The sequence below is a fragment of the Xyrauchen texanus genome, chromosome 15 (genome assembly GCF_025860055.1).
Source record: "Xyrauchen texanus isolate HMW12.3.18 chromosome 15, RBS_HiC_50CHRs, whole genome shotgun sequence".
NCBI lineage: Eukaryota > Metazoa > Chordata > Actinopteri > Cypriniformes > Catostomidae > Xyrauchen > Xyrauchen texanus.
This window is the reverse complement of record NC_068290.1, coordinates 32,323,548-32,334,906: the sequence shown is the minus strand read 5'-3', so window position 1 is coordinate 32,334,906 and position 11,359 is coordinate 32,323,548. Positions and strand designations below refer to the sequence as shown.

General features: G+C 37.1%; 1 pseudogene; it reads left to right on the top strand.

The window, feature by feature from the left end:
- Positions 1-1,604: 1,604 nt before the first annotated feature.
- Positions 1,605-9,987, top strand: LOC127655599 (T-cell activation inhibitor, mitochondrial-like; annotated as a pseudogene).
- The last annotated feature ends 1,372 nt before the right edge of the window (positions 9,988-11,359 follow it).

The following is an 11,359-nucleotide window of genomic DNA, read 5'->3' as shown; positions in this document are numbered from 1 at the left end:
ATAGATGGCGCAAAACACACAAAGAATGATAAGAATGCGATTACCTGAAGTTCTTAGATCGGCAGTCTATGTCTCCTGTCTGGATTAGCTGGTTTGAATGTGTTAACGTCGAGTTTTAACCACAGCGAACATGTTGCCTTACATAATCACAGGTAAATAATTTTATGGGGTGTTGTTGACATTTCGAGCTAGACATTAATTCTGTGTGTGATTGGTCAGGTCTGGGGCTGTTGTGCTTCTTTAAAGCGCACGAAGTTTGTGTTTATCATTGTGTATGCTGAGTTTACAGTGTGTGTGTATTGAATGCTGTCACACTGAGATTAAATCTAACGGTTCACTACGGATGCGATTTTGTTTTGGGCACAAGTGTTGCTTGTCGTTTTGTTTTTCTTGTTTAAATGTCAAAATAAGAGATTTTAATGACACTATGCACAGTAAATCAAGCTCACACTCAGAACCCATGCATGCACATGCCCTGAGTCAAGACTACTCAATGTCAAATAGTATTGCTGTTTAACAGTTCCCAAAAAATGTCGTGGTGGAACATTTGCATGAGACAAATGAGTTAGTTTATGCAGGTAGACAGCATGACATTATCACAGTATACTTATACACAGAACCATACAAAACGTACAGCACATGACAGGACAGTTTGTGCAATATTCTAATGGACAGAATATAAATATGCATATTACAGTATGAATAGTTTTAAGTGTCATGTGCATGACTAAATGGGGTGGATAGACAGTCCATAGCAAAGCAACTGTTTGTCAGTTTCTACACAAGATTGTGCCTGTTAATGGGGGAAAATTATAATCATAATATAGTGTCCAGGAAGGAAAGGCTTTCGTGGAGTTTGGATGCTCTAGCCAGGGCCGTAACCACTGTATACATTTCTGTAAATAATTTAGAATATTAGGTAAAAAAATAAAAGAAAAGAAAAGTAAAAGAAAAGATAACAAAAACAATTAACATTAATTCTTGATACCTTATAATCTTGCATATTTGTTTACATAGAGTTACCATACGTCTTCTTTTCGATTTTTCAGAATAATGCGTCCGGCCGGGATTTTTAAATTTGCGAAAATGTCCGGGGTTCGGCTTTTGTTGGATTATGATGTGCATCTGGTCTAATACTTCATTGTGCGCGCATATTTGCTTTAACCGCTCTTTGTAAGTCCCGCCTTCTCGCACACCAATTGGTCGATTATAAGAGGCTTGCAGCAACTATTGGCCAAATTCCTGCCTGTCGATCTCTCCGTGAACGCGCGAAGCGCTGTTGTGTTGCTCGACAGTCACAGCAAATGAGTGGAAACAATGACCAAACGAAAGTGCAAATTTACAAAAGATTTGCACAAATAATCCCCATGCTTTCATCCAGGTTGAGATCCGTCAGAAGCAGAATGTATGACATGTAAAGCTTTATGTGTCAGTTGCTAATAAAGGTGCAAGTGATTTAGAAGCACACATTAGCCCTGCGACGCATAAAGGGTCAGCAAAAGGTGAAAGTTCATCAGGTAAATTAACGGAATACTTTTTGCGACGAGGTAAAATTATCACATTGCTTCGTTTTCCATGGCCATTCAAAACAATAGCAATAGTAAATGAAGGTACACTCATCTGTAATCCAGAAAGGTGATGCAATCTTTGTCCTCTGATGTTGACCACCTGAAGCTGCTAAAGTCTGTCGTCTGGTCTCACGTACCTTGATTTCTCTTGCCAGCAGCAACTAATGTGATGGATGTTACCTCCTTCCTGCTTTATATGAGGTAAGATTAACCTAAATCATAAAAAAGAGATAGTTCAAAGATAGAGACAGTTCTACACTGTATGGAAACTCTCTAAAAGTCTCCAACTTTTTGGATTAATGACAATATCAGTTTATAGTAATTGCATTTTCAAAGGATTGAAAAATGTCCTGTATCGTAGAATTACTTTCTCCATGCATTGAACCGAGACTTATTTCTAGTTATTTTATCGCTCTTGCAGGCATGGTGGTAGATGTGTTTCTGCATAGGTCATTCAGGGAAGGAATCTCTCAGGAGCGGACGCTAGTATTACCCTGCGTCCTTTTACTTTGTAGTGCACCCTGATTTCTTTGGCCAGCATCCAAGAGAGAGAGTAATTATTAATTTGAGCTTTTATCATGCACATAAGCCCCAAATGAAATTATTATTGCATGCAAAAAACGATTTAATGATAATGTTTGAGGTATGGTAAAATGTTTATTTACTTTATCCCACAGATCTCTACTGACCAGGCGCAAGTGTATTGTGTTGTTTGTTCTAAGCTTAGTTCTGTTTTCTTTTCTGCGTTATAGGAAGTAAATGAAAACTCCCTCTAAAGACTAAATGATAATCTGAAAAATCTTCAGAAGCCTGGGGTGAGGTCCCCCAAACCCCCAAACCTCACTTTTTATGTCAGGGACACAAAAGAAAGAGCTCACTCTGATAACAGTCTGCTAGTCTCGGTAAGATCAGTTCAGGTAAATCGTGTCTAATTGGCTTCAACCAGACACTCTTCTTTGAACTTACGGAAAAAGTTTTGTTCACCATATTAATGATTTTGTTCATGTGCCATCATTAAATAATCTTTGAAAACAATTTTGAGTCTTAAACAGAGCTTTTTATCAATGCATGTTTGTATTTGGGTAACATAACAATGATATCTGCCCATATTTTCCTAGGATTCTGCTCTGTGAGTTTCACTCTGCAGTCTAGGGATGTTCTGAGCACAGTGCTGGATGTTCTGAAGTCATGTAGCCTCTCGGTTGAGCATATGCAGGATCTGCTTAAAGCCAAAATGAGGAAGAACTCAACACGACAGCCTGGAAACACATCTTTCTATCGGCCCATCAAATGGGACAAGACTTTCACAGGCTTTAGAGACCCAGAGCTGGAATTAGAACAAGCCAGCAGAGTGGAACCTACACTCACTACTAGTGCACTTTTTGCACTACTGTGTACTGGTCGGCGCTGCACTGTCTCTCACTGTGCCTATTGTCCTGTTCACTGTCAGAAATGTCTTGTACTGTCCCGTACTTTTTGCACATGTTTGCACGTGCACTTTATATAGGTATATAGGTATGTTATTTAGTTGTGTAGTTTCATGTGGTCCTGTATTTGTCCTATGTTGTTTTTATGTAGCACCATGGTCCTGGAGGAACGTTGTCTCATTTCGCTGTGTACTGTACTAACAGTATATGGTTGAACAACAATAAAAAACACTTGACTTGACTTGACTCAGGTACTGATTATTATTATTACTGCCCAATTCATGGTCCTATTACACTTTCCTGGACAAAAATCAACAATAACTAATTCTGTCATATTTTATTATGTTATTTAATGACAAATCCACCAAATGTCAGAAACTTCCCCAGCTGAACTACTTTTTTTTTTTATACTTTTTTGAAGAAAGATAAACAAATGATGATGAAAGCTAAAATATTACATGCCATGGAGTAATTCATTATTTGTCAAAATGATAAATGTAATATTTTGACTTTGATCATCATTTGTAAAGTTGCAAACTGTTCAAACTCATGTCTCCCACATGGTGACCGCTTGTGTTTAAATTTAGTTGAATTGTTGAAATTGCAGTGGGTGTTTTACAGTGGCAGAGGAGAACCCAGCTGACACATTTAGTGTCACACCAGAACCCTTGTAACAAGCTTTTTTTGTTTTTGTTTCTACAGTTAGCCACAGAACTCAATTTTCTCAAGTAATTCTATTCAAAATTGTAATTGAATTAAATACATGATATGCTGATTAATTTATCGGATTAGGCTAATCACAATTATTTGCAATTAACCGCACATAATAAAAATTAGCTGAGAAAGCCCCTCAAATAACAATAATTCAGTATATCATTATGAAATAATTATAAACAGTTATAATTCATTATAAATATAATATATATCCATCCATCCATCCATCCATCATCAACCGCTTATCCTGTGTACAGGGTCGCGGGGGGCTGGAGCCTATCCCAGCTAACATTGGGCGAAAGGCGGGGGACACCCTGGACAGGTCGCCAGTCTATCGCAGGGCTATAACGTATATTATAAACATAATAATTCAGATAATTAAAATGCATTACATTACTGTGAAAGTTGAGTAAAGCATTGATAAGACAATACAAAAAGTGACTTTAAAAGGATTTACATTGTGTATTTCCATATTATTGAAGCCTGTCATTGCCTACAAGCCACAGCAATCCATTTTGCAAGTGAATTGGTCAATATGTCTGAGATAGATTTTATCATCAGTGTACACATGCGTTCACATATACATCACTTTGGTTGCGTATGCGTCATAAACGCACATTTTTAGGTCACTGAGTCAAGATAAACTTAGTTTAAAACTTAGAGAAACATCTTTGATGCCTATACAACTCAAGTTTTGTTTACTGACCCCTGCTGAAAAAAGGTGGTATTCAAACTTACATTTTTCTGATGGTAGGAATATTCCTTATTACGGTCCGGGGACATGATTAATTGCGTTAATGTTTTTTTAACACAATGTGCCTCATTCTTGAACCACGAGTAGATCGAATTTTTGTGTAAAGCATTCGTAAAGCCGTTCTGACATAAATTCATGGATTCATGAAAGGTTTCTTATTTTCAATACATTAGTTGGTACGAATCAAATGTACACCTGCTCCCGACAACATGTAATTGTTGTGTAAGACATCCGAATGCGTTGTGTTCTTTCAGTCAAACTGTTATGACAACATTTTGATAGAAGTGAAATTAATTAAGTAATGAAAAAAAATACTAATAAGTAATGAATTAAATTATCCTTAAAAAAATAAAATCAATAATTAAAACAAAAAAAAAATTGTTTTCTTTTAAACCATAGCCTATACTTATTTAAAAATGTCTGTTTGCTGCTTGGATTTGTTTTTTCAAAGTAAAGATTTTCCCAACTCTACGTATTGTTTTTTTTTCCAGCAGAAGTGCTTGACATGGGGTGAAAATATCAAGATGCAGTTTGCGTTTGATTTTCCCGAAAAAATTAACATGACTGGTTGGACTGGTGAATTTAAGTTTCATAATTTAGTTAAGGCATCAGAATATTGTATTTAGTTGATAACGTATGTTCAATGCTAATGCTGTTAAACACATAAATAAACACAATGCGGGCAGGTGCCTTGTGGGGGGTTGAAAAATCAGTCAAAGACCTTCTTCAGGCATTCCATTTCTCTGAAGATTCTTCCAGTTGCAAGAAGCCTATATCACTGTTACGATAAAGATTTTCACAAATGATTCTGGCGATGCACTCAACAGAACCAGCGAAGGTTAAAGATGATGGACATCCTCCTGTCAGCATGAATTGAATATTTTTTACACTCATGGCAAACCTTTTTTATTGACTATTTGAACTTTGAGATGCTATTGTGCTCGCTAAATCAAAATTTCATTTCATTAATGTTCCGCAAAGATGTTAACAGCATTTACTAACGAGTCTTATGCCTTCCTTATATGCCGTTGTCATGCCTGTGGATCATGATAATTGTGAACGAATGTGCACACGGTCCTTATTTACAAATGTTTGGAATTCACTGATATACACACGTTTGTAAATCTGTCGGAAAGTTTTGGGGAAGTTCCATTTTACGCACAAATTACTCTGTATGTACTCATATATTTATGAAAGTTTCATGAATGAGGCCCATAATATTTTACTAGAATTAATCACACTGAATTAACTTATCAAATCAACAGCCCTAATTACTTACCTATGTTTTTGTGCCTTTTAGTAAAAAAGTAAAGTATACATTCAACCAAAGGTCTGCCCAGGGCTACGGGTCCTTTTCAGCTCAACAAAAACCTTCAGTGGGCCCCATAGCCTGAAATTTAAGTTCAGGAAAAACCCTTTGAAAACATTGAGGTTGTGGAAATTCAGTGAAAACCACCCACATTTAAACCTGATATTAATGATCATTTGCTCCTTTTTTTGTGTGGAGCAATAATGATGGAACTGGCTAAAACTTGTCAAAAACCTGTCAAACACCTGGCTCCTGTATGCAACCCTTCTTTCCCTATGTTCTCTCCTTTAACTGACACTGAGGTCTCTAAACTCCTCCTCTCCAACCACCCCACAACCTGTTCCCTTGACCCCATTCCATCACACCTTCTCCAGGCCATCTCTCCGTCCATCCTACCGGCACTTACACACATAATTAACACATCCCTTCTCGCAGGCACTTTTCCCACTACATTTAAGCAGGCTCGAGTAACCCCACTGCTGAAAAAACCTGCACTTAACCCCACACAGATAGAACACTACAGACCAGTCTCTCTCATCCCATTCATGGCAAAAACACTTGAAAGGGCAGTTTTCAATCAGATCTCCGCCTATCTCTCACAGAACAAGCTACTGGATGACAATCAGTCAGGCTTCAAAAGTGGACACTCCACTGAGACTGCCCTGCTGTCTGTCATCGAGTCGCTGAGACAGGCTGAAAGCTGAATCCAGATCATCCGTTCTGATTCTGCTGGACCTTTCTGCAGCCTTTGACACAGTCAACCATCAGATCCTACTCTCCACCCTCTCTAAACTGGGTATCACTGGAACTGTGCTTGACTGGTTCAACTCTTATCTCTCAGAAAGGTCCTTTGAGGTAGCATGGAGAGGGAAGTATCCAAGCCACACCAGTTACTTACTGGGGTACCTCAGGGATCAGTGCTTGGGCCACTTCTCTTCTCCATATACACAACATCACTGGGACCCATCATTCAGTCACATGGTTTCTCTTACCACTGCTACGCTGATGACACGCTAACTCTACTTGTCTTTCCAGCCCAACGACACCACAGTGACCGCTCGAATTGCTGCCTGTCTGGCAGACATCTCAGCCTGGATGAAGGAACACCACCTTCAACTCAACCCTGCCAAGACCGAACTCCTTGTCTTTCCAGCCAACCCGGCTGTTGAACACAACATCACCGTGCAGCTGGGTCCAACTACAGTTGCGCCTTCCAAAACGGTCAGAAATCTAGGGGTAACCATTGATGATGGGCTAAATTTCACAGACCACATTTCAAAAACTGCAAGATCATGTAGATTTACACTCTACAATATCAGGAAGATAAGACCCTTCCTCTCTGTACATGCCACACAACTGCTCGTTCAGTCCCTTGTCATAACTAGACTGGACTACTGTAACGCTCTCATTGCAGGCCTTCCTGCATGTGCTATTAGACCCCTGCAAATGATCCAGAATGCAGCAGCACATCTGGTCTTTAATGAGCCTAAGAGAGCACATGTTACACCACTCTTTGTCTCTCTCCACTGGCTGCCGGTTCATGCACGTATTCAATTCAAGGCCCTGATGCTGGCATATAAAACAGTCACTGGGTCTGCTCCAGCATACCTAAAAACATTTATGCAGAGCTACGTTCCCACCAGAAGCCTGCGGTCGGCTAAGGAACGTCGCCTTGTCGTACCAAAACAAAGAGGCACCAAAACACTTTCCCGGACTTTCAGTTTCATCATACCACGGTGGTGGAATGACCTTCCCAACTCAATCTGGGAAGCTAACTCACTCTCTATCTTCAAAAAACGGCTAAAAACACATCTTTTCCAAAAGCACTTAACCGGTCACTAAAATAAATAAATAAATAAATAAATAAATAAATAATTATTTACATTTCTTGTTGCACTTAAATCTGTTTGGTGTACTATTCTGATGATAGTGAAACTTTGTAATATGGCACTTTTTGTACCACTGTCTCCCTAAGATGATTCGCTGATGTTCTTCCTCTTTTGTAAGTCGCTTTGGATAAAAGCATCTGCCAAATGAATAAATGTAAATGTAAATGTAAAACCTCATTCCTTCATACTCCCTTGACCTATTTTAGAGTAGGAATTTTGAGCTCTGTGATAACTTTAAGAAATCTAAACCAGTGTTTCTCGTAAGCTCCATTAGGAAGGCTGAAGTACCCCTTTATCTACACAAAACCAAAGATTTTTACCAAAGACTGTATCATTTTACATTAACATCAATATTGATTATTATTGGTCAATTAGATTTGGTTTGATCAATTAAAATCCCTATTCGATTCCATTGCAATTGACATTTTACTTACATACTGTATGAAAGAAATTCTCTCTCATCTAATGCTATTAATTATAGAAGGGATCTTCAAACTTGGTACATAACAGAATATACTGTGTTGTATCATTAGTTTTTTTATAATTTGTCACATTTAGGCTTTAAAAAATCTACAAATTCTCTGTTTTCCATCAATAAAAATTATGTGTTAAAAATGAATATATTATATTTAACTCATATGGTTTATTGCATGATTATTGTTAACATAATTTGAACTATTTGCAAATATATACACTGATATGTAGAACAAGAGCTAAAACTGTCTCTTTAAGATTACTGGCTGTTTAGACAGTGAGTGGATTTTTAGAGAGAGTGAACATGGACAGTTTCTTTAGTGCATCCATGCTATGTGTGATTAGAATTAATGTTCCTTTTTTTGTTCTTTATTCAATGACAGATGGATTGAGTGGATCTCATCTTTGGACAGTTATCAAACAGGGTGAGTCAAACGAAACGTTTTTTCTCAACATGCAGTGAAAAGATCTTGTCAAATTCGCATAGAGTAAAAGATCAATATCGGGATCAATCAAATGAAGATCGTGATTAATTGGAAAATCTATATTATAATCTATATATATTATTTTTATTTTAAGTCCTACATATGATTTTGTTAGATTCAACAGCAAAATCCAATGGACCTGCTTACGTACCCCTGGTTTGTAATCACTGATCTAGACAACAGCAGACTCATTGAATGAATTTAAAAACTGAATCGACAATACACATAAATACACAATGTTATATATAATGTATACACAATATGTGAATATTATGTGAAGGATCTCTTTCTTTGTCAGTATTCTTTGATGAAACAGAGTAATATAATGTTTCTTCATTTAACCCAATAGCTGATCTGAAACATTGTGTCTCTTTGTCGCTCTTTCTTCAGTTTATGGCTGAAGAATAATGAGGTGTGGGCGAGAAACATATAAATATTTAAGTCCTTATATTTTACTATAAATCTCCACTTTCACTTCAGATTCGATTCACATCCCTTGTGATTATCGCCACCTACTGGACAGAGAGGAGAATTTATAGCTCACTTGCATTGTTTCGACATAGAGAGCTGAGATATTCTTCTAAAAATCTTTGTTTTTGTTCTGCTGAAGAAAGTCATACACATCTGGGATGGCATGAAGGTAAATGAAGAGAACTGTTTTTTTTTTTTTTTTATCAAATTTGAGCAAAATGCATTATTTATGAATTAAACTTCTCAAATATTGACTGATGTGGTAATGAAGCTACTCTCTGATCTTCAAACTGTCTCTTTGCTGCCCTGACAGAGCTGTGCTCCCATTTTTTTGGAAAATGAATTGCTCTTGAAAGTTTGAATTATTTTAATTATACATAAATACCACATTAATATATTATTATTTATTTAAGTTCTTAAAAAGGTAAAAGTGCAAAGTAGAATTGACCTCAATTTTTGTATATTTTATTGTAGAGGGGAAGTTAAAAAGCCCAAAATATTCTGGCAAATGTAACTTTTCAACACTTTTAAAATTTGGAATGAAAAATTTTAGATCTATTATAATATATTCTAAAACTACAATTATTGTTTATAAAAAAAAATAGCAGTTTATTTTAAGATCATTTTAGGGGACAGGAAAGTTTGTCTAATGGAAAAATCACATTTTGTATATGGTGCTGTTCTATGCCAACATTATATGAAACAAATCCCCTGGTTGTGTGGCAATAAAGATCCTATTCTTTTTTAACCTAGTACAGTATATCAGTAGACAATCCTGTTTTATATGCTGTTGTCAGTGGGTTGTTTTTTTTTTGTGTGATCGTGTGGCTCTCTCTCCTGTAGGTGGCAGCACAAATGTGGAGTTGCACACAAATGCTGCTAGCTGCAGAGCTTGAGTGGTCTCTCCACATAAAGCCCTGAGAGGTGAACAATGAAAATACAGTTCATCAGATTGGATTATATGGCCTGAAATGTTCAATGCATAAAAGTATTTACTCCTTTTCTGTCTCCTCCAAATCAGAGGACACATAATAGTTTTTGCTGACTAATCTGGGATGAAGGCCTCAAGTCATGTGATGTTAGGAACAATGAATGTCCACCACCATTGGGCAAAGGTAAAACGTATTTTTTAAACCAGTGTTAAGGTAATCTTTAAAATATTATTGCAAACTGTTATGCTGACTGTGATGGATGCAATGTTTGTATTTGTTTTCGCCCATGTGTGAATGTTCAGCTCAAAAAGATTGCCCAGTTACCACAGCCTGTTCCAGGAGTCAGACTGGCTGAAGGAGTGTATCAGTCACATGATGGGTGGGATTCAAGTTATCCATATCGAGTGACTCTCGCTGCATCCCCGCAGCCTGCAGGGCCTCACCATGACCCTGGAGAAGTGAAGAATAACATACTTCCATTCCAGCCATTTATGTATTTTTGTGTTTTCTGTGTTATTAACTTGGGCAGGGTAGGGTGAACGATTCAGAAATACACTGAATCCCATCTTGATGGTACCAGGCCTGAGCAGAAAAAATAAATATATCTGCACGACTCAAATACAGGCTCGTTTATTTACCAGTGTTTCAGCTATCAGGCATTTTCAAGGTACATTTTCATCACAAAAGAGAACCAACCAAAGTCAGCAATTACCAACAGGTGGAAGTGATTACAACACCATAGATGTTTCTGATTGGCTAACAAGCATGTACATTTTTTTATTATTATTATTCAATTTTAAACTAACGTTTCAAAACTATCAAAAACAGCCAGTTCTGCTTAAGCAGCACATGTGCAGTTGGATCTATGGGAAAAGCTTAAAGGGATAGTTCACCGAAAATACAACATTGGCTCATCCTTTACTTACTCTCATGCCATCCCAGATAGGTATAACTTTCTTCTGCTGAACACAAATCAAGATTTTTAGAAGAATATCTCTTTTGGTCCATACAATGCAAGTGAATGGTGGCCAGAACATTGAAGCTCCAAAAATCACATAATGGCAGCATGCAAGTTATCCACACGACTCCAGTGATTATATTCATGTCTTCAGAAGGGATGTGATAGATTGGGTGAGAAACAGATCAATATTTAAGTCCTTTTTATTATAAATCTCCAGTTCACTTTAATTTAAATTTTTGATTTGCATTCTTTGCGCATATTGCCACCTACTGGGAAGGGAGGAGAATTTATTCTAAAACATCACTTACATATTGATATTTTAAATATGGATTACATTTATGCTGCCTTTATGTGCTTTTTGGAGCTTCAAAGTTC